The 21874-nt window shown below is 41.1% G+C and overlaps 1 protein-coding gene across 18 annotated transcripts in view; it reads right to left on the bottom strand.

Moving 5' to 3' along the window:
- Positions 1-21874, bottom strand: part of LOC310895664 (uncharacterized protein) — a 287632-nt gene that overhangs the window by 140810 nt on the left and 124948 nt on the right. For all 18 annotated transcript variants that reach the window (XR_014580836.1, XR_014580837.1, XR_014580838.1 and 15 more), the window contains exon 4: positions 11827-11942. The gene's annotated coding sequence lies outside the window, so the exon portion shown is untranslated. The remainder of the gene's footprint in view (positions 1-11826; positions 11943-21874) is intronic.

Genomic DNA, 21874 nt, shown 5'->3' with positions numbered 1-21874 from the left:
CCAGAGAATTTGCATATGACCTCTTCTTTTGTGGGGCACTGGGTGTCACACAGGTTCATTAGATTTGTGTTTCCTAAACTTACTTCACTCAAGGAATAAAATTTTAAGATGGGTGAATACTCAGCATAGCTGCTTTAAACAAAACCACTCCGGTTCATAAATAAGAAGTGATTAGAGAAATTGGCTGCAGAAATCAGTCACATTAATCAGCTGGTTACAGCAGATTGATGTGCAGCCACCAGAGCTGTCTAAACAATTTTCCTAACCTTTAACAAAAAATCTGAAGGAATATGCTACAAAACAGTTCTGCTTTAAATGGATAGGACATGCATGCTCCTTTTGTAGGGCCTGTGCAGATGGCCAAATGGTTGGTGGCAGTCCCCTCACATGCTGGGGAAGCCAGCCTGCCCCAGTCTGAGACCTGCACCAGCACCTCTTGGGCTGGCAAGTCTGCATCTGAAGGACCAGGGCAGAAGGTGACCTGCTGAGCTGTTGGTGCAGCTGCACTGACAAGCGGCCAGGTCTGTGCTCTCAGCAACCAGTGCTGAAGACCATACAGCACCAATTCTGCATGCTCTGGGCATGAAATCAGTGCCACCAATAGTTCCGAAAGGGACAGTTCAGCACCTATAGCAGTAGTCAAGCTTTAGCACTGCCAGGCACTCAGTCTTAAAAATAATGAATTGAGTATAAAACAACACCCCCCCCCCCCCAGGACTGACTTAAAAATAACACTTAATAGAGTATTATTGCAGAGTATAACCTTTTTGTTATGCTTTCTAAGTTTTGAGTTTGAAATACCATTGATTCACATTTCCATGTTTTCTTCCAAACCCACTGGAAATAGAAGGTTGACTTAAAAGAAAGTGAGGAGCAAGAGGGAGAGGGCAACCCCACAAGCAATCTTTACCAAGTCATTTTCTTCCAAGAGCTGCAGTTTTCAGCGGAACACCAATACCAAAATACACTCTGATAATATTGTGTCTATGTCAATCCTAACACATCTCATAATGTCTGTAAGGACTAAAATTAACCCTTTCAGAAGAACACCTTACAAGGATGATCTTTAACCTAGTTTTTCCACACCAAACGCAAACCCATCTTCCCTGTAGCCAAGGAAAATCTATTATTTTAGACACATGATGCTAGACATAAGCACTAGAGCTTCTAAAGCAGGATGTACATGTAATCGGATGGCAGGGAATTTGGACAAATTCAAGGAAATGCATTTTGTTTTTCATTGTGTACATATGCTTCTTATCATCAATCCTTGTTTGGACAGAGCGAAATTCAGCTTGCAGTCAACTCTTACTGAAGTTGGATTCAGATTTCATAGAGTTACAAGCTGGAAGGTGTGTGATAAACTCCACTCTATTACAATAGCATATCTCAGTTAAACTCTGCAGGGACATTTGTTTAAGTGACAAAAGAATTTGGTGACAATTCCTCTCGCTGGGTAAACTGCATTCATTCTGTACAGCCAATGAATAATAAATCAATGCAAATTACACTGCTTTATCACTAACAACCATTTTCTGGTCAGTTATACCACAGACTATAGTCTCTCCCACAGGAGACAAATAACCCCCAGTGACATAAAATAGGAGTTATTTATAGCCTGCAGGGGAACAATTGAGCTCCAACATATAATTTGGACCACTCTTTATATTCACAGTGAATTTGGCCCTTAAAATCCTTGGCTGTAATGAAGGCATAAGCTTCTTTCATCATTAATGCATGACCCTGCAAAGTATTCAAACATCAATTAAAATAATTAGCTGTTAGGCAGCTCCCTGTGCCCTACAAGAAGTACCTTACACTTGACAACTGGGTCACTCATACCTTATTTCTTCACTTCTAGTCTTCCTGGGTTTTTAACTGAGAATGCAGCTATCCTGCAGCGCAAGCAGCTGACGCTAAAGCTAAGCATTTTGTTGGGACTACAGATGTCTTGAGGGAGGCAGGTTTCTTACCGTCTCTCTCTCTCAAGACATTGTAAAGCCATTCCTGCATTGAAAGGTGTGGGAGCACAGCCACTCAGAGCTGTCAGGCAGCCACACAGATCTGGAAAAGATGCCTCGAGGAGGCACCAAGACTTCTCAGGCTTACAGCGCTCCTGGGGCCCAGGAGAACAAAAGAGCAGGATGCTCTGCTGATAGTGAGATTTTTACTTGCTCAGAAATAATACGCCCAGAAAGGCATTTATCTACAACTTATTGTTAAGTATTAAAGGCAAACATCACATTGGTGCAAACCACAGCTAGCTCCGTGTATTCAGATTTACAAGAGCACAGAATAATTCATTATCCTGTCACATCACGCAAATCATCCGGTGTTTGCTCGCCTCCAACAGTTCAGCCCTGACTTGTAAACTCCTTCAGTCTGAGGGCGTGCAGAAAACACGTGGATTGGAGGAGAGGGAGGGGAAAACTGGGCCAAGGGCAAGGGAGAACAATAACCTCCACAACCCCTCTGTGCCTGTCTGCACCACACAGCACCCACACTGCAGATGCCCCAAAATCCCAGCCCCTGCCGGGTACCACACAGTGGCAGGGCAGCCGCCAGGAGAGCCACAGCCTCTTGCACCGCTCCAAAAGAAGGCAGTGGGAGCTGCCACGAGGTCCAATATTACTGGTGCAGAGATCTCGGTGAATAAAGCAATGTGAGCCGTGGGCGTCTGACTGGGGCCGTCTCACTTTGTGACTAAAGAGCTGCTTTTAGGGCCGGCTTGGCTTGCCCTGAAGGCTTCCCAGAGCGTTGTATAATAAAGATGATTGAAACACAGACTGTGTCAACAGACACTTCCTTTGAGAGAGGTAAACAGGAGGACAATGCCTCACTCATCAAAAACAATCAGACATACCTATAGAGCACGCAGAGCCAGCCAAGATCCTCTTGGGCTTTCTCTTTCCATTTAAAAAGAAAATATTTATTATTTTTTCCTAAAAATTAATACTTAGAGAAGAAAAGTCTGGCAACACTCATGGTGATATCATTACAGCTACTCATTTCAGGTCAAATATAGTGTGAGGGGAAGCTTGATGTGGGTGCCAAACTCTGAATGTAGTGCCACCCTGCTCCTCCTTCCCACACACGGGCTGCAATGTCATGTCCAACAGCAAGACCACGTCCAGACCCTCATCTTACACACCAGCCTTCCCATGAGAAAAAGTTTTATATGTGGGAAAAGGTAGACACACACCAGACTGTATCTGCTATGCAATCAATTCCTCTGGTCCCTGAAAGGGGATGAACGTAGTGTTCTTCCTTGGCCTAACTGCAGTGGTGGAAACAACCCAGTACAGGATAGCAAACAAATACTTGGAGGGAAGAACTTTTCAGCCTTCCAGCTTCTAAAAGCAAACAGAAGACAGTACACTGGCACAGCACTTTAGTAGCCACCAGAATAGCCAAAGCAAATGAACAACCAAGCGACTGAGAAGGAAAAACGGACCCATTCAGAAAACTATTAGTCTTCCAGGTTTCTGTTTTTCTAACCATAAGACAACACCATCTATACAACACCATCCTTTAGAGCCTTCATTAAAACATTTATTTCTTCACCTTACCATCCATGTTATATGCATTTCCAGCTTTTTCCACTAGCTCAGACCTATGGGAAACAGCACACTGGGGAACGGGCAACAGCAGCAAGGCTGCGGTGAGCCTGGTCAAGCACCTTTCCTTCCCAGTGTGGCAGAGAGCAGGATGTGACTCGTACCTCTTGCAAAACCAGACAGAAAGACAGACCTTTTCTCCTCCTCTACACAGCATTAGTCACATTATCTTTTAAGCTGTTCAGTAATTTTCCTTGTACCAAGAGTCACAGGTAATTTCTTAACAACCCTTATGGAAGACGGAGGTTGGGCTGCCGCAGTGGGTTATGCAAGCGCCCATGTTTGTGCTGTTTGGCTTCTCTGTGACTCTGTTCCGCACCTCTCCACCACCATGAGGAAGTCTTAACATGACTGAAATTTACAGCAGGGATATCAAACCAATGCTAACTACGAATTTTAATTAGACTATTTGCCTCTGGTGCAATGCAGTAATAAAGAGAAAATGGGTGCCTCTGGTTTCTTCTCATGATCTCTGCACACAGGCAGGTACAGGCAGACCTCAGCTTGCTCTGCCTGTGCTCTGGGATGGCTCCCACTTGAAAGTTGTGTGTTGCTTTGTATCTGTGGCACAGCGAGCTGTACATGGACAGATAGGCCCTTCCACTTAACACACCTAAACTCACCTAGGTGACTGCAAACAGAAATGAGAATTCGCTTGCCTATATGACTGCAAACAGAAATGAGAATTGTGCCACTGCAACAAGAGGGGAAAAAAAAAAAAAAGCATTTTTTTCTTTACATCCACCACTTGTTCACACTACTCCTAAGAAAACCAAATTTGCCAGTATTGCCCTCGTCTTCTCATAGGGTATGCTTTTAGAGTTTTCTGGCTTGCTGTTCATTATATTTAGGTCATTTGCAAGTATTAAGCTATAATCTGCACAGAGATGATAGCAAGTATAACAGGAGAGTAATATTCAGAGAGGCTAAACCACAGTGGGTAGTGGATTATAATAAAGAACTGGCAAAGCCTGGCTGACCCTTTTATCAGTATGAGCCAGCCCTCGCTAACACCTCTAAATTAGAGTTTACCACATTTGTTTTACTCTGACTGGGTATTTTTTAAAAAAGAAGCACAGTGAAATAATGAAAAGTGAACAGGGACATAGAAAGGGTGTAAAACCAACAAAAGTGTCTATTCTTTTTATTCAGAGGCTTACCAAGTGACTAACCAGTCAACATTCAAGCCACTAACACAATATAATAAAATTAAAGGCATTTTTTGAAGATGATGGAAATTTTAGTGTTGAGTATTTTATACTTTTGTTCTCTCAAAAATCTTTTTATCAACCCCTGGCCAGGTGCTGTTATCAAAGAGAAGTAGAAAAAGCTGGGCACGGCAGGGCTCTTGAGAACAGACCTCAGCATAAGCGAAGCAACTCCTCTGAAGCACCCAGAGCCACACAGAGGCACCAATCTGCAGGCAGGGTAACAGACTCTTTGCTGCTGTTTCAATAGCTGGGCAGCAGCCAGGTGATTTCCTGCTCTAGCCCTGGGGCAAGTAGCTTTCCCTGCCCTCCCACAGCCTTCCTGCCCTTCCAGGAGGGCTGCTCTTCCCAGCAGGGGAGCTACCTAGCAGGACCCACGAATTCCAACCTCCAGCAGGACCCACCAAGCCTCTCCTCATGGTTTAGAGAGCAGACTGCTCCCAGAGGCAGCCCTGGCTGACGGCTGCCCCAGACCTCCAACAAGACCATTCGGGTAAGCCGCAGAACTCTGCCTTGATGTTTAAGTAATACAGAACACTCATCCTGAGGAACACTAAGGAGTTGCCTCTGCTCTCTCTTCACTTTCCTTCTTTCAGTACCAGATTTAGCAAATAGCAGCCTGTAACAAATGTCATCAACTCACCCTTCAGTGCTTTCACTACTGGTACTGAAGAAAGATGCTAGAGACTAATAGATAAATATTAGGGAGGAAGAACATGTGTTATGCCAGTAAATTCATCAGTTAATATGAATTAATTCAGGAAAGCCCCAGAAGAAAAAAGTCTCCTTAGTTTATGGCAAAGCAAAGAGAATATAAACTCTACATATCTTTGCCTCTTTTTCCCTTGCCAGCAAGATGGGGAGAGAGCATGTCAAACAACAACATCGCAACTCTGCAAGTTGTCAGGCTGGTATTCAAAAACCAAGATAGAATATGAATGTAACCCAATTTAAAGTGGATCTGGGAGAGGCTTGATGTTGAAGTCCATATGCCAGCTTTGTAATTATTAAGAACTGGGACCAGTCCTTGCTTCTGAGCACTAGCCTAGATTAGCAAGTCACCTGAAAGTTTACAGTAGGAAAACCATATGGGCATATTCCTGTAGCTACATGTGTACAGTAATTATGGCATAGGTAAGCAATAACACATGCCTAAGGCATCAAACTTGGTGAGGCACGAGGCTTACGTGCATATCTACATTTATGATTTCAGACTTCAAAGCACTATGCTGCTCAAACAGAATTGGTAGCCTATTTCCTCATAAAAAAACACACATGGATCTATCGCTGTAAAACACATATAGATGCTTATATAACTTGAGATTTAAAGTATGGGTACCAGGACTCTGAAAGTGTAGGGAGGATCCTACTTATTATATGTTCCTATTTTGGTTTAAAGCTCACTTCCAAGTAGCAGACAAAAGTTAAAGTATCAAGTAAATTATAAAACTCCCAGAGTTTCACCCCAATGCCCAATGTCTGGTAACTTGGCAGGCCCCCCTCTAAGCTCATGCTCCCCTTGAAAAAGCAAGGTCCACTCTAATACAGCATTCACTCAAGTGCTTCCAGACCTCTGTTCAATCATGAAAACCCATCACAAACACATGATCAATGTCTGTGGGCATGGCAATTTATGATAAAAATCAATAATAAATGTTTCCCGTTTACATGACTTTTTCAAAATAGGACCACATTTTACAAAAATACATTTTTCTGCAGATTGGTTTTGAATAGCATCGACTTCAAAGCAAATGTTTCTGTGAGGGGCTGTTATAACATTTGAGTTCTTACATGATCTTCAAGGCTGTAGTGTGACCTGGGAGACAGCCATAATGAGACACAGACAGTGAATAAAGCACTGATTTAATTATGTTGTTTGATATATTATGACCTCATCCGCTGGTGTTTATACTAACGTAATGCTTGAAATGCTTTATCGACATATGGGAAGGCACGGTCTCCGGCCTGGAGAGCTTACAGTCCTAAAGACAGAAACCAGATGAAGGGTGTTCTCTTCCTGTAGCTTATTGTAGGTTTTGAAGCTTCGCTCATTTCCCTTAGGTATTAAATATGCATTGAATGCCGGAGAGTGGGTTGCTGTGGGAATGCTCGAAGCTTGCTGGACAAAATATGTATTGCATGGTTACTTTCAACCACAGGAGAGGATTGTCAGTAACAGAAGTCTATGTTTCTATGTGCAAACAACAACAGGACGGGGCAAACACTGTGTGGGGTGCAGGGAAGCTATAGCTGTTTACAATACCTCCACCAAATTCTTCCAGTTCTGGAGACAAAACATGCCACAGCATGGGCTTTGAACCACTCTTATCTTCTGCTACAGAAAGAAGAGTGAGGTACAGAATCAGTATAACCTGCTAGTTGCTCTATTAAAGACTTCCACTGAGGCAACCGTGATGGACATCTTCCCCCTTAAAACTAACAGCTGAGGCTCAGAGTTTGGTTAAATATGCATATATATATATATATATATATATATAAAATTTTGCACACCTGATTAAGATTTCCTGAAAAATATAGGGTAAAGTAACTCTATACGGTGTTAACACCATAAAAAGCTATATGATGAAATGAATAGTTCTGTGTTCAGTGTACCATCTGCCAAGCACACAGTAAATAAGGCCATACAATAAATGGTGAGAAACAAAACATCAACAACCAACCCACTCATTAAGCATTAGCCATGCTGTGTGCTGAACGATATAGAGACCTTCTGGGGAAAAAATAGTACACAATCCTCTAATTAAAGGCAATCAAAATTAATATTTACCAAGAGAGTGAATGAGTAGTTTTAATTGTACAATTTTCCAGCCTCCTATTACTTGGCTTTGCAACCTTGAATTTCAGTCTGATTCAGTAACCTAAAGGCCTAACTGAAGGCATTATTTATCTTATTTTAATTTTGTACAGGAAACCCACAAAACACGTGAAGTTGACACGCTTTTACCCTTATTAGGCATGTACACATGTACCAGACCGTTGCTTTAAATGACGCCTATTGTAGCAAGCAGACACAAAAGAAGAGATACCCCTATCATTTTTTTACTTTAATTTCTCTTAATTTTGGAATAGAAACAGGGCATCCTTCCTCTAAAAGTGAGTTTTCTCAGCTACACTACATTTTAAAAGTTCTATTAAGAAAAAAAAAAAAAAAGGAAAAAAAAGTCCTGCGATTAATAATAATAATAATAATAGAGTATAAACTAAATACATTATTAGTGGAGAAAAGGTATAAACAGACACATATATACACATGTATTTGAAAGTTTTTAAAATCTTATACAGAAGTTAACCCATGAGAAGACGTTTGCACAGCAGAGCTGAAAAATAGATGAGAAAGACTAACAGTAACATGTTTTCATATTCCTTTCAAACTCTGGTACAAATTCAGCTAATATCACTTTGTATGATCTCATGCTGGGACACGAGCCAGAAGTTTCACTTGAAATCTTTTCAGTTATCAGATCTGGAAAGCTTTTCAATCACTTAAGTTTGAGAAGCATCAAAAAAAAAAAAAAAAGGAAGAAAGAAAAAAGAAAGAAAAAAAAGAAAAGAAAAGAAAAGAAAAGAAAAGAAGGAAAGAGAAGAGATAAAAGGCCAGAAGCTTGAAACATTTATCACTTCATCATACTATTCCATTTGATGGTAGGTCAGCATCTTTACAGATACAACAGAATGCCAGCTTCACCTACATTTTGAGAGGTTTAAAAAAAAAAAAATAATGAATGTACAGGGTTAGAAATAGGCACAGAACAAGGCCAGGCAATCCACATGGAGTACAAGCTCTTTAGCTAGCATGTCTGGGAATGGACACACTCCCAGGCATACAGGGAGATTTCCAATATTTGCTTCCAGCAGTGGAAGGCAGCAGACATATGTCCCCCACGTATGTGGGGCTTTGGTGTCAGCCCCATGAGTGCCAGCATCACTGTATGGTGGGGATGGCAATGGGGCAGCACAGGCAGGAGATATGCAACAATTCCTGGCAGGTCAGGATAGCTACAGCTCGGCAGGCTCTGCCCTCCACTGCGCCTATAATTGCATCACTGTATCAGCACCTACCTAATAGCACTGATGGGTGTCTGGGAAAACAGGACAAGGTCACAAAGCCCTCAGACCAACCCAGAAAAAAGTTGGAAGTGGAAGAAGATGGAATGCCCAGGAAAACATAATGCCCTGCCTGTAAGCAAACATTGACACCATATTTAGCAGCTGCTAAAATAAAAGTCTTTCTAGTTCCATGTAATACCACATAGGGACTGCATGAGGACAAATGGGGATAAAACGTTCTCTTCTGGCACATATTTGGGTTACCAACTCCAGTTTCCCACTGATAAAACTAATATACCACACACTTCAGAAGCACAGCTGTAGCCAAGGAAAAGCAGGCACGAAGTAAAACTGAATACAACCACAAGAACAGAGTGCTTTCTATTTTGCCAGGCTTATCACTGTTTTGAAGGCCTTTGCCAACTTGAGATATTAGGGCAGCCTCAGACCTGCTCTGGCTTCAGACAGAAGCCACATCTCTCCAGGTGAATGCTCACCTATCTATGACAGGACAAATGCTACTCATGCAAAACCCAGATCTGTAAAACATTTACGACCATTTTAATCTTACCCACAGTGGTGAATATGCAGGCCAGCATAAAACTGGACTTGCTTATGACGAACTTCAAAACAAATTTCAAGAACATTATTTTTTTCTTAGCAAGACAGCATAAAAAAGATTGGAAAAACAGCACATTTTTAGAAAACACAAGACAGCCAGGTGTGGGTTTGTAGGCTCATGGTTACTGAGTTGTCTGACCCTAGGCACTCCCTCTCACTGAAACATACAAAGTACAGAAAGTACTATCAAAATGTTTCTGCTGCTTTCCCACACTTGCATTAAAGCATTCTTTGTGTATGCAAACAAATCGAGGGAGCTTTTTCATTTCCTTGCCGAGACAAGTTGAAGCTTCTCCCCTCCAATAGGAATTGCCATTCACATTATAACGGCAAATAAAAATGAGAAACCTAGAAATTCAATCTTACCACTGTGTGTCTTTCCTGATGTAGATCCCTGCTTTCCCATTACCTTCCAATTCTCCCCTCCAAAAAATTTTTTCTCATTTTTGCCTGCACATTTCTCACCCCTTTGTTCTTTCCTCCAATTCAGAAATGTTTTATTTCTGGCTCCCAACTTTGTCTTCACCTTTTCTCTCACACCAGCTGCAAGGGAGACTCCTTCAAACTTACTCTCAAATACAGCCCACCAAGGAACATCTATGGAGGGGAAAAACGTGTCTGGCGAACATGGTTCAACAGAAATATTCCAATCCTCTTCACTGTACTGCATCCTTTCATCCTGCTCTCTGTGAAGCCTCACGAGTTTCTACTCCCATTTGTTTCCTTCCTCCACCCACTGAGCTCCAGACACTTTTACACACACCGCTGACGCCCACAGTGCTCTGCTGCCTACCCTTCTCCCACTCTGTGTGCTAAGACACTCCCGCACCTTGCTGCAACCTGTTTTGCCTCACCATACACTTCCCCTTCCTCTACAGTGTACACTTTCACCTATTGCAGATTTTGCTTCAGGCAAAGCCTAAGACTTCCTCCCTCGCACCTTCTAGGCTGTAGTGTCATTGTTAGAGCCATTCTTCCTGCACCATTTGCTCTGGGCTGCAGGGCTGTAGGTGGCATGGCAACATCTCAGTGCTGGCCCTCTGAAGTGGACTAGAAGCAGAGGGGGATTTCCTGCCCCCATGCACGTAAGGGAAAGACTCATTTAGGAAGCCATCCCAAGCTCCCCTGTGTGATGCAGCTCCCATTTTCATTGCTGCTTAAATAAGCAAAATGAACCTAAGCTGTTAGACGGTTTAAATTAATACAAAAATACTTCTGCTACTCCGCCTGCATAAAAGCTCATTTTCACTAGTTCATAACTATTTATTGTTGTGTCACAGGTTGGTGCAAGAGCTGTATGTGCAGTGATAACTGCAATCAGAAGCTCACCCTCTTATGCACTGCTGGTAACTGGTAGCTACACAGGATCACATACATACTCCTGACCCACCTGTACAGACCCACAAGTGAGAATCCCCTGCAAAAAGCTAAGGCTCCACCACTTTGTTATGCTTTTACAAGAGGAATTGGATCTACTTCCTTTGAACAGACTGTATTAAGAAGCATAGATCTTATTTAGTGGTCAGGACCTGAAGGTGTTATATGTTAAGTGCTCCCAAAGTAAAGATTTAATTTCCACAAAAAGATTACATGCCCTTTTCTAATGATGGTCCCAGGCATCTACAGTCAGAGCCAAAGAGCGAGCCTGAAGTGATCTCCCATCTACCCCGCCTTACTGGGTTTGGCTCCTAATTTCTCCCTTTCCCTCTGTGGGCAGGGAAGGAGCAAGGAAGGGATGCAGGAAAAATCCAAGCCAGGGCTGCAGCCCTTGGAAGCAACTCCCACATCTTGTCCACTCTGAGAGACTTCCCAAGCAGTCCAGATGCAGTATGGATGGATTTTGGGCCAATATTGACCCATCTGTCTCACGTTATTTGTTATAACAAGTGACATGCAGGGGTCTAACAAAGCTCCAGCTCACGCTCTTCTCCAGCTGCAGCCTTAACTCAAAACTGCTAAGGGAAAGGCTACAATCATTTTAGCAGCTCAGGCATCTTTGACTTTGGGTGAAAAGCTACCAAATACAAATACAAAAAAAAAAAAAAAAAGTTCTGTATCAGAGAGAGTTTTGGAAGGCTGGGGGAGGAGTGATTTGAAGCAACCTCACACCGTCCTTTCTGGAAACCCTCTGATTACCAAACAGGAACAGAAAACTCTGAAAGCACTTGTTTATAATTAAGGGGTGTGTCTGCAGTATCTGAAGTCTGTTTTGTTCTTATATACATTTATCTGAATTGTATATTCCTGTTTTGACTAAAGACCTTCTGAATTAAGGACCAAGTTAATTACAAATTATCCCATAGTTCACTCACCTATCCTTCCTGACTCAGGAAGGGAAGGAGTTCAGAGTCCTCCACGTAAATACTTCAATCCCATTCATACTTCTACTCCAGAACTGTAAATCTTCACCCTGCTCTGTGGCTCAAGCCTGAAATAAAGAAAAGGTAAACAGGACGGGAGCACTTAGTAACTTTAGGTAATGCCTTGGGAAAAAAAAAATAAAACTATTACAATATGTACTTTAAAACAATTAGTTCATATTATATTATTTCTTGCAGGCACTCAAGTCAAAGACAATGCTCTAATACAAGGTCAAATGACTATAAGATGACAAAAATAAAAAAAAAAAAAAAGCTTTTATAAAACTGTATAGCCAGTATTTCAAGTTTTTTTCATGTTCAGTTACAACAAATCCTACAGTCTCCTCAATTACTGGAGCAAGTCCAAACTTACTGTCAGGATGCTTCCTTAAAAAAGAAAGAAGGAAAAAAAACATAAAAAATAAATTTTAAAAAAACTTTCTTGAGCAGAAACCCAACCTGGAATGTGCTCTTAAAAGACAGCCTTGATACATAAAGCTTACTGAACTTTCATGCTACAAAAGGAAGCCGAATTGTGTCAACAGAACACAAATCCACCCCCAGAAGTGGGTTTTCTTGTTTCTTGCAGCCTCTGTAGTCTCTGGCTTTCAGTAGATTTTATTTAATTTACTGAATCAGCTCAGTGATGGTTCTGGAATGCTTGCAGAGCCCCTTGCATACATCATTTGCCACCACACAGGGCACACACAGTAACACCTGCCCATCTTAAAAACACAGTCTGCTGTGGCAGGTTTAGCAGCCAAATGGTATGCCTAAGACTTCAGCCTTACTAAGAAAGTGGTAATAAAAGATCCATCACTAAGATTAAGTACAGAAAACTCTATATTTGCACTTTGCTCATGCAAGTACATTCTCATGAAAATATGTTCTCATAATATGTATTTCTTACTCCTAAGGTTATACATTATTTGTATGTAGCATTACTAGAAATACCCATTTTCTCATTCATACTGTACACATTTCCATATACACGTGTGTGTGTGTGGCATCCGCTCCTCTAACTTTGGAGAAAGCCAACTTTAGCAGGCATTCCAGTCTGAAATCACAAAGTTTTAAAGTACACATCTGTAACACTTGGAGCTATACAGCATGAATTAGAGACACTGGGCCCTGGCAAATCAGAGGCATCCACGGATTCAATGCCACAAATAGCATTACAAACTCTTCCAACACTGAGAAAGCCAAATAAAAGGTCACTTCTGCAAAAAAAATGCTGAAAATCCTGAGGAGGATTAAAACACCAAATTAGGTGTTTGAGAGTGAAAAGAAAGGAAATCACAAGTCTTCTTTAAAAAAAAAAAAAAAGAATGGGGGGGAGGGAATCCCATGCTACACATGTGCTTGCACACACACACACTGCTTCAAGGGTTACAGCTGAGGTCACTGGCTTGACAACCTAGCAGTTTGTGGTTTATGCAAATAACTGGTTTAGGAACTTGCAATCAGTTTTTCTATAATCATGATGTATATAAACTGTAATGTTCTCCTGACATGCTGGAGACGTGTCCAGAGTAACTGCGCAGGGCTTGGACTGCTTTGCCTTCAGAGACTTCTGTTGGTTCAGTTTACACCTGAAGCAGATACAGCATCTATGAACATAAATCTCTTCCTATTATACATTTATCTGATTATATGACTAAACATAAAATGCTGCATTCGATTACCTGCTGAGGAATGTGCTGCACATTAAACTATTAATGGAGAAAAGATTACTGAATATTATAATCTGAAAGCCTAACCTTCAAAATGTAAAGCAGCACCTTTTCCAGCTTAAGCAACTAAAAGTGCAAAAAAAGGGAAAGATATACACACACGCTTTTGGGGGATGAGGGGCAGGAGGAGTGGGGGGTGGAAATCACAAGAGTTTGGACACCTCTGGCAGCCATGGAAAAAAAATGAAACCTAAATTTGATTAATCAAACTTGCCATCATAAAAATGTTACTTGCATCCTTGGCTTTAATGCCTGGATCTGTTTCTGTGGACTAAGAGGAAGTCCTCTAGCTCCTCACACTCAAATAGGAGGGGTCATTATTAGAAGACTAACACATGAATGAAGTATGGTCTGTAAATGTTCATGACAACTTCTTCCCCATGCACTTTGTGATGGCTGCCAAGAACATTTCAAAGCCCAGCTGTCACCAATATCTACGATAGCTTCTTCAAACATGCAGAAACACACACCTTAAAATCTGTCAGCAGCTGGTGTGAACAAGAAAAGCCAGAAGTCTCAGCTAGTGCTGGAAAAATCACTTGAAACTTACGCTTTATTGCTCTAGAGTTAAAAATAAAAATGGATGGGCACCAGAATAGAGTTGAGTTGTTTAGAGGGCAAACCTTGACATTCATATTCAAGCTTGAACCCACTGAAACCAAAGGGAATCTGGATTTTTTTGAATTGGACCTAAATTATGATAGCAAACTACAACCCACAGTATTTGTTTCATTTTTTTGTGCAAGCAAATCTGCACATACAAATCAACCATATTACATTTTCTTATATACTTTCACAAGACAGGGAGAACAGAGTTCATGAAAATACATTAGATAATTGCAATACATCTTTCATTCACTTAACTTGGGTCTGAAAGCCTGCCTGGTTTCAGGTATCTAATTCTGAATGATCTGATTTAAGGTTTAAATTAATCTCTGCAAACAGGAGAAGAAAATTTTGTTATTTTTAACACATTCAAAACAATACCATCTTTATTTAAGATTCAAGATGGCTAGATAGACTATTTCACTTCATTTTTATACGACCATGTGCTTATATTTCATGAAGCAGCTGACTAACTGAATAATTAAACCAAGATACATGGCTGAGATACTGAAGAGTAAATCCCCTCCTCTACATAAGCTCTACTATCCAGGCAACCAACTGTAACTATCTGTTAATACTTTTATCTAAAAGAAAAAAAAAATAGAATAGTCAGAGAAGCCCAACCTGTCTCTTCAAAAGCCTTCCAAAATCATCAGAAACACATTTGTCAAATATTTATAAGGAAAAAAAAAAAAAAAAGAAGAAGCAGTATCGTTCTATGATTTAGGAGAACATGAGAGAAGAGGAGATAAAACAATCAGTTAAAACACAATAGAATAAATCAGACCACTCAACCCACAAAAACACAGACATATCTTCTTCCATAGGATCTTCCCGCAAAACATTCAGCAAGGACAGTGTGTGTGTACACAAACACAGGGGTGTGAGCCAGTCCTGCCAAAATGGACCTGGCTACAGATCACACAGTTGGACAGACAGGATGGTGAAATTCCCCTTCTCCCCTACTTTTAATGCCAATTGCTTTGTAAAACAGCAATCTCGAAGAGACTCCCATGTGTGTGCTCACACACCCACACACAAATACAAAAGAGTAGGGGGGGTATGCAGAGCACCATCTAAGCTCCATCACCACTGTGACATAAGGGAAGGTAAAAATCAAGTGGATATGAGGCTTTCATAAAATGAAAATATATTTCTAGAAAACAGTCTTGATGTTCTTCCCTCCTCCAAAAAGTGTTACGTCCACTCGCACAACCAAAAGGTCTCATAAAAGACAACTTTCACAGCAATCCTTACTGCTACCAATTTTTGACTGTCATTTTAGCAGGTACAGTGATATCACTTTGTCAAGATCACACTGATGTGACCCAGAGTTTAGCACAGTTGTTCCCAAGGATACTATCAAAGAAGTGGCAAATTGAGCCACATTGATTCCAAATGTTTGGAAAAGAAGGGAAAGGGAAAGGAAAAGGGAAAGGGAAAAAAGGGAGGGGGAAAAAAGGGAGGGGGAAGGGGAAGGGGAAGGGGAAGGGAAAAAAGGAAAAGGGGGATGGGAAAGGAAAAGGGGAAAAAAGGAAAAGGAAGGACCAGTTCCAGGAACCAACTGCTTCTTACTTTACTCTGTGCATTTCCAAAGGATGCTCAGATAATGAAGGATGACAGTGATAATGACAGACAACAAACAGAATACTTCAAGACCTTCAAAGAAGCAACTCATATTTGCTTATATCCATTCCAAATCCTATACAATTCAGCTAAAATTTGTGTTTTGTGGGGCTTTTTGTTTGCATGTTTGTTTGGTTGCTTTTTTTTTTGGGGGGGGGGGGGAGGACATAGTGTTAAGGTTAGAATTAGGGTTAGAAGAGAACGGGAGAGAGATTTGGGGACAAGACCATATATAATATGAGCTATGGACATCTCCTCAGGAGAGAAGATGATCTAAGTCTCCTCTCACCATCAAGACATACAATATGGGGGAGGCAAACCATACAAATCCAGGTCACATCAATCCAAAGCCCATATGCACTGTGACAGTCATCCCAATGCCCTATTTTATGCTGTGATCCCTGCCATCCCCCCACTGGAACAGAAGAGAAGGAAGAACAGCAACAGATTGAATCCCCTGCCACAGAGAAAAAGTAGCACCAAGATTACTCTGTTGTATCATATCTTATAGTAGCAAACAGAAGGAGATGTCCTATTAATTATGTTCTTAGCTCAGAGCTCAGCATCAATTTAGGGTTCCAGGGGAAAGAGAAAGCCTAAGGGCCTTTGAAGAGTGGGGCCAGACAGGGGCTGCCCCCAGCAATGTGCCCAGGGATGCAAGAACCTCCTCATCTGGGCCATTGCGGGAGGACCTTGTCTCCCAGGCTCTGCATGAAGTTCGTGTTTGAGATAGGGTTAGGGCTGAGAGAAGTATCTAACATAGGGGTCCATGTATAGTGGGGCTGCCCCTGCCACAGCCTGTGAGATGGGAACACAGCACTTTTTTGCCACTGCACTCATTTCTTGCTTGAAGGTGATGAAAGCTCTAACTTTTCGCTCAGAGCTGCCACTGTAGGTTGCAAATACCTTCATGCAGCCACCCTCAACTACAATACAGCTGCAGGAGCTTTTCAGCACAGCATCCCAAAACCTTACCCACCCATTCCACCCTTCCCTGTGACACTCCCACCCCCCACCAAAAATTTCTTTCAAAAGGGAAAAAATATTCCAACAAATCGTAGCTTTCAGAAATGCATTCCTACATACATGTTGTCCCCAAACCTCACCCAAAACACACAGAATACAGATGCCAGAGGAGTTGAGGCAGGTACCCAGAGGCTGTGCTTGCAGATCCCTGTGATCCTGCAGATCCCCCAAGCAGAGGGTTCTGGATTTATTCTACTCCACTGCTTCAGAAAGAGTTTTGCCCTTCCTGGACTTCCCCACAGTATTGTTTAACGTTGAAAGAGAAGTATGCATGCCCAGTAGGTTGAAGAAGTGATTTCTTACCAGTTCATTATTTTTAAGTTGGCCTATTATGCAGATATAAGTAAGCGCATAACTTGGATTATCCGCCACTTAATTGCTGGTCACAGCCCTGAATTGCAGATCCGACCTCTTAAGACATGAAAACTTTGCATTAATTAGCTTTGCACTGGAATCAAGTCAAAATGGAAAAGGTGACCTACTTTTCTTTCTGCACATTTTCTTCTTAATATGGATTTTTTTTTTTGATAAAGCCACAACACACATGAAAACAAACACAAACTTTTTCTCAAAATTAATTGTAAAGCTAGTCATTAACTGTAAAGCAAGCCTTGCACATGAAATTTCATTTAAATTATAGACAGAACTGGGGAAAAAAAAAAAAAAAGAAAAAAAAAAGATTTAAACATATCTTCACATGAAAGTTTACCAAGTAGAGGTCACTAAGAGGTCACTAAGTCCTTCAGAACAGAAGTCTGGGAGTAGAACTTGGAAGTTTGCTCCTTTCAAATTAAAACTAGCATCTCTATGTCTGGGGAAGGAGGAGGACTGCAGAGCATCTACAATTTGCCAGCAAAACTTGTTGTGTGTTGTTTGTTTGTTTTTATATAAGACATTCTAGGTACAATCTGTGTAATAACTAATAATAAAAAAAGCACAAGAAAAAAGAAATAGCAAAGATAAAGTAATATCACAAAACATCCAAGAATGCCCACACTCTTAAATACTTCCACAGATCACTAAAATTAAAAGTGGCTTCAAGACTGACACTGCTTCAATTCTCCTTTATTGTATACAAGTTGTAGCTGAATCTTGACTCAGAGTACAGACTAATAGAACATCTTACTCCAAAATGCCCAGAGATGCCTTGTTTATAACATCCATCATTTAAACTCTTTTACATTTAATTAACACTCAAAAAAAAGAAAGGAAAAAAATGAAAATAATCTATTACACATTTGCAGTTTTCATTCTTAAAAATATTAATTGTGTGCAACAAGAAAAGTAATGACCATAGGAACAAAACAATGGCACATTAGCTTTCAGGTTTGCAGACACTGTTGTTTTCAAGTAGAGAGATTTCAAAAAGGAAATAGCTTTCAGTGTTTCCACCACTTCCTTTTAGCTACATACCTTTCTTATAAGTGTAATTAATTCCAGCAATAAAAGAATCCATATATTTAAGGTAAGAAAAAATCTAAAGTTATATTTTTATATGCAGTCCTCCAAAAAGATAGAATTAGCAGTCACTCAGAATTCAGCTAAAATGATGAACTTAATTGTAACCATTTGGGGAAGAGAAGACAAAATTTGACTTAACTTCAGCTACCACTCTCAAAATACAAGGTGTGAGTCATTAAAACATTGCAATCTTAGGAAAACATCATCAGCTTCAGAAGAGCAAACCATTTTTGGATATAAGCTTTCACCATAATCAACCTATTATCATATAGAACAGAAGTTGACAAAATGCAAGTAGGAATATATTCCACATTTTGACACTTTTAAGGAAGTTGCCCTGCAATACTCAAACTTTTTTCCAATATTTATTTGATAGATTATTTGTGTATATTTGATATAAAATATTCAGTAGTATTCCAGGCTACTCAGACTCCAAATTTGTGCACTGTAGAATTAAAAACTAAATTTATTTTTTTTCATCAAAAAGGAAACAATTAAATTCACCACAGTGCCTCTTGCGTTACTTAATATATCAAATTCTACTTAATCTATGTCTTCCTGAACCTCTTCTTCTGCTTTAAGTTACGTAACTAGAGTAGAAGTTGCCAAAGAGAGAAGACTGCAGCCTTTAACTGCAGAGAGTCTTGTAACTTCTGAGACTGGACCAGGCACTTTAGTATTGCAAAAATGGCCACCAGTTGGATATTTCTTACTACTCAGCAGAGAAATAGTTAAAATAACATACCAAATATTAAATACCAAGCATTTCTTTCTCAGAATCCAACACTACACAGATGAAAGGGGCAGTCCACACTCCTCTGACTCACAGCAAAAGAAATCAAGACTTGCATTCAGATCATGCTTGGAAATTTTCTCTGGTATTATTTTAATAATGTATTTCTGCTTAACTTCTTTCCCAACTCTGACTGTTATTTTCTGACAAGAATCTCATTCATCCAAAAAAAAAATAAATCCTAATCAGCTGAACAAAAATGTTTCACAAAAACATAACAGATCCAAGTAGCTGGCAAGGAAACACAGACCACAGTGCTCTGGTTTCCACTGGCTTCCCTGGCAAGCAGCAGAGGGACCCAGCCTTCCTCCCTGGAAAGACCGGTTGAACTCTTGGGTCTGTAGCAAGGAGCTCCACAAAACAGGCTGGAGCATAGTCCAAGGAGAACAGAACCAAGGAGAGATTTAGAGACAGACACCACTAGTCTGCAAGATGCTATGTGCTGCAGACATGAGGCAGGCCTAGCAGTTTGTTTCAGCAAAGGTGGCATGTGCAGCAGCAAAGTGGCAGGCATCACCATTTGTGGTTCACGCACAAATGGAGAGGTAGGGAAACAGTGCATTCACAACTCTGCAGGGCGCAGGTTAGAGGTAAGTATCAAAGTTGACTTGATTTTTTGAGCTACAAGACTGCTAAGAGCCATGTCAACCCTGTACTTCCTCTGTGCTAGGGTACAGTCTGTCGCATTTTTGGGACCCAAGACACTCTTTCTACCTTGCCCTACATGAAAGCACCAGCTTACCCTGAGATGGCTTAGGAACCTCTGAAATGAAAACGTCCCGGCAAGACATGCCCTAAATTTCTCCATAAACCTTTCCTTGTGAACACTGCTACACCTCTAGATATCTATCTAATTGTTTGAGAGAGCTTCAAGACCCCACTCCCTGGTCCCAATACTGCCAGTCCAGAACAGACACTAGCCTCAATGAAAGGAAACTTTCACAAACAAAATAGATGAGCACCCAACCATGGCACTTGGACCCATCACCACTTCAGAGCATCAGGACAGGCAAAGATCCACAAGAGATGTCCTCAGAGGTAAGTGAAAGTGAAGCTTAATGTATACTCCAGCAGGAAACGCCATTCAAACCACCAAAAGAGGAAACACCTATTTCTGATTTATTTATCTATCTATCTATTTTGCTTATTGATTGGATGTTTAGGTAGCAAAAGGAGGAGAGAAATACAAGGATGGGGCAATAAAGGTTTTTAATGCGCTCTGTGTTAGCTCCTCCAGGGTTCCTAATTCAAAGAAAAGCATGCCAACCGTCACAGCATTTTTCTAAGATCACCAATATATCTGAAGGAGTTGTTTTTCAAATAGTTTTATTAAAACAAGCTTAAAAGCATGTGTGCATTCAGAATCAATACTGGTTCTTAATATTAAAACGTTACTTCCCTTCCCCCCTTCCCAATCATCCATTAAAGACAATTAACTCCCATTTTCCTTCCAATGCTTTATGCTTTATTGGCAAAGACCAGACTGAAAAGCCTATCAGAAAACAGAGAATGGAGGAAGGAAGGATGAAACACAGCAGGAGAACTGTGCCCAAGGCTGATGAGTAGAACACATTTTAGCTTACAGTCAACTCACAGCGGGACTTCTGTAATGTCTTTTATCACCTATGAAGCCATTTCCTCATTACTCATTATCATTACAAATACTAAAACAAGGAAAGATGCTTCTGTACAAAATGGAAAACCATTAATATAGGGTCACAAATCAGCAAAAGTAAGATGAATTTTAGAAAAGAAACAGATTCTTGTTTCTGTTTGCTAATGATTCCCTCAGGAATCTCAGACCCTGGAGACAAGAGAGGAAGTCTGTAGAAAGCAGGACTTTCCTTTGGTCAAAGAGGATCGGGTCAGAGATCATCTAAGCAAACTTGACATCTACACGTCCATGGGCCCTGATGGAATGCACCCACAGGTGCTGAGGGAGCTGGTTGATGTTATTGCTAGGCCACTCTCCATCATCTTTGAAAGGTCGTGGAGAACAAGGGAGGTGCCTGAGGACTGGAATAAATCCAGTGTCACACCAGTCTTCAAAAATGGCAAGAAGGAGGACCCAGGCAACCACAGGCCAGTCAGCCTCACCTCGATCCCTGGAAAGATGATGGAACAGCTCATCCTAGAGGTTATCTCCAAGCATGTGGAGGTTAAAAAGGTGATCAGCAATAGTCAGCATGGATTCAACAAGAAGAAATCATGTTTAACTGTCCTGGTTTCAGTTAGGACAGAGTTAATTTTCCTCCTAGTAGCTGGTAGGGTGCTATGTTTTGGATTAGGATGAGAAGAGCGCTGATAACATGCTGATGTTTTAATTGTTGCAGAGCAGTGCTTACACCAAGCCAAGAACTTTTCAGCTTCTTGCTCTGTCCTGCCAGCGGGCAGGCTAGGGGTGCAGCAGGAGCTGGGAGGGGACAGACCCAGGACAGCTGACCCAAACTGGCCAAAGGGGTATTCCATACCATCTGGCGTCATGCTAAACAATATATAGGGGTGGCTGGCCGGGGTGGGGGGCCGGCTGCTCGGGGATAGGCTGGGCATCGCTCAGCGGGTGGTGAGCAATTGCATTGTGCATCACTTGTTTCGTACACATTAGTAGTAGTAGCACTATTATTATTATTATTATTATTATTATTTTCCCGTCTTAATAAACTGTCTTTATCTCAACTCACAGGCTTCACTTTCCCGCTTCTCTCCCCCATCCCAGAGAGGGAGGGGGGAGGGTGAGCGAACAGCTGTGTGGTGT

The sequence above is a fragment of the Anser anser genome (genome assembly GCF_964211835.1).
Source record: "Anser anser genome assembly, chromosome: 2".
In the NCBI taxonomy this organism is placed as follows: Eukaryota; Metazoa; Chordata; class Aves; order Anseriformes; family Anatidae; genus Anser; species Anser anser.
Note: the sequence above shows the minus strand (reverse complement) of the source record. Positions and strands in the feature narration are given on the sequence as shown.